Source organism: Saccopteryx leptura, chromosome 5 (assembly GCF_036850995.1).
Source record: "Saccopteryx leptura isolate mSacLep1 chromosome 5, mSacLep1_pri_phased_curated, whole genome shotgun sequence".
In the NCBI taxonomy this organism is placed as follows: Eukaryota; Metazoa; Chordata; class Mammalia; order Chiroptera; family Emballonuridae; genus Saccopteryx; species Saccopteryx leptura.
The window spans coordinates 87,415,031-87,420,089 of NC_089507.1; positions in this window are offsets into that span (position 1 = coordinate 87,415,031).

Consider the following 5,059-nt stretch of genomic DNA (forward strand, 5'->3'; position numbering starts at 1 on the left):
TGTGTGTGCGTGTGCGTGTGTGTGGTTGCTGGGGGAGGGGAGCGCGAGGGAGGAGGCGGGGGCAGGGGCGGGGGCGATCGGCGCGGAGGTGAGCAGGACGCAGAGACGCGGACACCTACTGATGATTGGCTGCAAATTACACGGTGAACAAGAGGCGCACGCGGGCCCGCGCTCCCTTCACAAATCCTCTCCGCGGCCGCGGAGCCACGTTTCCCGGCTCGCCCGCCCGCTCGCCCTCCCTCCTCGCGCCGGCTCCCGGCTCAGCCGCCAGCACACAGGGCTGTTGATTATTTTCTTTTGCTGTCAGAGATAATTGTTCGGAAGGGATGGAAAGAGGGCGTTTCCGCCACTCTCGCTGCATGCGGAGTGTGTGTGTGTGTGTGTGTGTGTGTGCATGCATGTGCGTGTGTGTGTGTGTGTGTGTGTGTAAATAAACTTATCTGGGTTTTCTGGCTAGGTTGAGTAGAGCTGTACAGGAAACAGAAAAGGTCGTGTTTATTTGAAGAATGCTCTTAGTTCACACCCTACCCAATGGGTTTTAAATAATTTTCCTGATGTACCCAGGAAGACCCCCCCCCCAAAAAAAGTGTTATTTACAGTAGGTCTTTAAAGTAAGGGAAAACGGGTCAGTGTTCTGGTTGTCCATTTATTTTGAATATTATTGTGCCAGAATGCAAATAATAATAATAATAATAATAACAATTTAAAAATGAGAATGTGATGCTTGACCGGTCTCAAAATAATCTCAATCTTTCTCCTTTCCCCCTTTCCACACCGCCCCCATTTCTCTTCTCTTCTCTTCTCTTCTCTTCTCTTCTCTTCTCTTCTCTTCTCTTCTCTTCTCTTCTCTTCTCTTCTCTTCTCTTCTCTTTTCTCTTTCTTCCTTCTCCTCTCCTCTCCTCTCCTCTCCTCTCCTCTCCTCTCCTCTCCTCTCCTCTCCTCTCCTCTCCTCTCCTCTCCTCTCCTCTCTCCTCTCCTCTCCTCCCTGTCCCATCCCCCTCTCCTCCTTCCCTTTTTCTCTTCTCTTCTCTTCACTCCTCTTCCCTCTTCTTTTACTATTCCATCTGGCAGTTCTAAGGATTAAGTCTGATTTTTAACTTACTGCCCTATTTTTAATTCCAAACTTAAACAAAAACTATCTTTATAGCTACATTAATCTATTTACGCTAGTATACCTTCTTGACACTTCGGAAAAATAGTTCAGTAATTGAAAGATAAATCTTTTTACCACAAGTCAAATATAAATAAAACTCATGCAGTTATGGATTAACTTCTTCACTGCTGACTTGAAGAAAGTGAGCTATTCCTGGATACACGTTGCTCTGATACTGAAATCAAATATGCTCTAGTGAAAATCTTTATGAAATAGGATATAAAATCATAATTTTTTAGAGAAATTATAGTGGCTAGTGGTAAGCTATAGAAGTAGGAAAGAAAAAATCAGGTTGTTTAAATTGGTGTTATAAAACAAAGTAAAAGTTTTGTGTTAAAACTGTATTTTAGAATAATGCAATAGTGTAGTTTCAGAGAAAGAAGAAAGGTATCATAATAACATAAAGACATCTTATGCCCTTTTGCATTTGAATTATCAAAAGATTGACCTTGACTATATCTAGATTCTGCAATATATGGAGGATTGATTATTGGTAGATGTTCAGAACTGTAGTGTGCATCAATGAAGGTGCTGTTTCAAGAGTGGGCAGATATGGTAGTAGGGGACAGACTATGTTGTGGTTTACTGGTTAATATGCATGTGTTGTCATATTTTAAACATAGAATAAATTTGATTGTAAAATCTAACTGGTTATCTGACATTATAGACAAAATAACTGGTGCTGAATAATTACTTGTTTATTAATATATTTTATACTTCTTTTTGTATTTATACTTCTTTTTGTATTTTTCAAAGTTAGAACTGGGGAGGCAGTCAAATAGACTCCCCCATGTGCCCAACCGGGATCCACCTGGCAAGCCCACCAGGGGGCGATGCTCTGCCCATCTGGGGCATTGCTCCACTGCAACCGAGACCATTTCAGCACCTGAGACGGAGGCCATGGAGCCATCCTCAGTGCCCAGGCCAACTTTGCTCCAATGTTGTCTTGGCTGCTGCGGGAAGGGAAGAGAGAGACAGAGAAGAATGAGAAGGGGAGAGGTGGAGAAGCAAATGGGCGCTTCTCCTGTGTGCCCTGACCGGGAATTGAACCTGGGACTTCCACATGCCAGCCAAGGCTATATTTTATACTTTTGTTAATACTTTGAAAAGCAAGGAAAGGAATTTCCCATTTGATTTTTTTTAACTGAGTATCATAGGAAACTTATGAGCAAAATGAGGCAATTTTTAGTGAGTGGCAGCATACCAGGATGATGATAGTCTTAAACATCTTATAAAATATTTAAAATATCAGTTCAGTTATAAAAGTTTTGAAGTTTGTAAAATGATTTTTGAATTAAATAAATACATCATGCTTTCTCATGCCAAACTTAGTTGCCTTTTTCAGAATGTCTCAAACTTTCTTTCAAAGTGAAACCTTAAGTGAGAAAAAATAACGTCTTAATTCCAAACAACTGTATTTTCTAATTTATACAGGAAATACTGCAGATGATTTAGTCTTAATAATTAATAATTAGAGCTACTGTTACTGACTGATCTGTGTCAGACATTGTACTGAGTAATCTGATATTTTATTTCATCTTTTCAGTATTTCTATGAGGTAGTTATTTTCACTGGAAATAATAGGCCAATAGAAATTAGGTATTTCTATGGAAAATTGAGACCCATAAAAATTAGATATCCTGGATTGGGTCATAAAGTTAATATGTAACAGGGCTGAAATTTGTACTCAGTCCTATTTATCTGCAAAGACTTATGCTTATAACCTCTACCCTAGTCTTACGATAAATAATTAATTAACCAATAAACCCTCTCTGCATATTAGACCCTTACCTTCAGTTTTGATCATAGACCCCTTGTTAATATGACATTAATTGAGTATATAGGACATGTAATAAACAGTATACCTCATAGCTCTGCTCTAACACCCATTGCCTTGTTTCTAGTGTATTAATTGATCCTTAGCCAGTGTGATAAAAGGAAACATCACTTTTCTGGTCTCCCTCATGTCTTTTTTTTTTTTTTTTTTTTAATACTAATTTTTCCACTTGTATATCTGCTATGTCTCACATTACTCCATGGCCTATGTTGTCTTCTTCAGGGTGATGTATCAGGGTTTTTGTAACAATTGCTGAGAACAGTCCACTGCTAACTCTCTTTCAGAATGTACAACTGTATAAAGTACTAACTTAAGGTTTGTTCCCTCAGCAAAATGCATGCTATAGCTTTCAATGCCAGGGTGTGGTTTGTGCCATTGCTTTCATTTTTGTGTTTTGTGATCTGATGTAGGAATACAAGGATTTCATTGATATCTTCATGTGGGAGTAAAAAATTCCAACTGGAATATCACCTGAAAAAGGGTCCCCTACTTTGTAGAAATTCTGGGTTGTGCTGTTTTTAATGCACTCCTGCTTTCCATAATTATCATAGTGAATATCATTGTCATTATCCCAGAAGTTTTTAAAAGATAGTTTATCCATTGTTACAAATAAACTAAAAAAATGTACCAATGCAAAACTATAGAAGTTTTTATTTTTTTGTTCATGTAACAATCCAGGCTGGGAATTTCAAATTATTCTCTATGAGTGATTCATGGACCTAGTTTCCTTCCATCTTGGGACTTGATTATCCCTAGGGACTACTTATCAACTTCATTAAGCAAACAGAAGGGCATGGAGGAGCCCTGATCTCTCTGTAAAAGATCTTGGTCTTGAAGTGACCCACTGCAGCTCACATGCAATTGTGAAAAACAAGTCACATGCTACAACTAGCTGCAGAAATTGTTGGGCAGACACTCCCCAGATGAAACTCTATGACTGTGAAGTAAAGAAATACTTTTGGTGACAGCTGGTACTATCCCCACAGTAGCGATTTTCAACCTTTTCATCACATGGCACACATAAACTAATTACGAAAATTCTGTGGCACATCAAAACATATATTTTTGCTGACCTGACCAAAAATATAGGTAAATTTTGATTCATTCACATTGAACAACTACCGTTGTGTCGGCTATTGTCATTGTTTTTATTTGACAATCTAAGGGAAAAGAGGTCAGTACCCCCAACTAAATAATCTGCCTCTTTCCACAGTAATTCACATGGTAAGAATGCAATAGCCACACCCTTCATGGAAGCAATATGCTGCTTAAATATAATTATACATAAGGTATAATTTCTTTAAGTCTCCTTTGACTGTAGCTACCTGGAATTTTTACGTAATCAACTTTTTTTTTTTTTTTTACCAGAACTTAAGATTCTTAATATCAGGGATTGTTTCTTATTCAATTCCCACCTCATAATTGTCTGGCACAGGACAGGTGCCTAGCACCACACCACGCACATTGAAGGAAAGTAGCATAGGTATCATGGAAGTAAGTTCCCCATTGCTTGTAGGATAAAAATGCAGAATTCATGAAAGAACATTCAGAGCCCTTCTCCAGTTGGCCTCATCTTTTGAATCTCATCTATTATACCTTGAAAGAATTCTCCAGTTCAGCAGATCCTCTTCTTCCAGAAAATGTCATTCACCTTACCATGACCAGAAGAAAGAAAAAAAATTTTTTAAAGTAATAACCATATGCTAAGATGAAGACACTGTTATTTACATAAGGGACTTTTTCACTTATCATGAATTATTATGTTATAATGAAATAATATTTTTAAATTCCTTAACTGAATGTTTTTAAGAACACTTTCAGAGTTTTTTTGGTGACTTAAAAGGAATTTGATGAAATTAGTTTTTTAAAGTTTTTTTTTTAACTTTTTTAAATTTTTATTTATTTACTCATTTTAGAGAGGAGAGAGAGTGAGAGAGAGAGAGAGAGAGTGAGAGAGAGAGAGAGAGAGAAAGAGAGAGAGAGAGAGAAAGGAGGGAGGAGCAGTAAGCATCAACTCCCATATGTGCCTTAACCAGACAAGTGCAGGGTTTTGAACCAACGACCTCAGT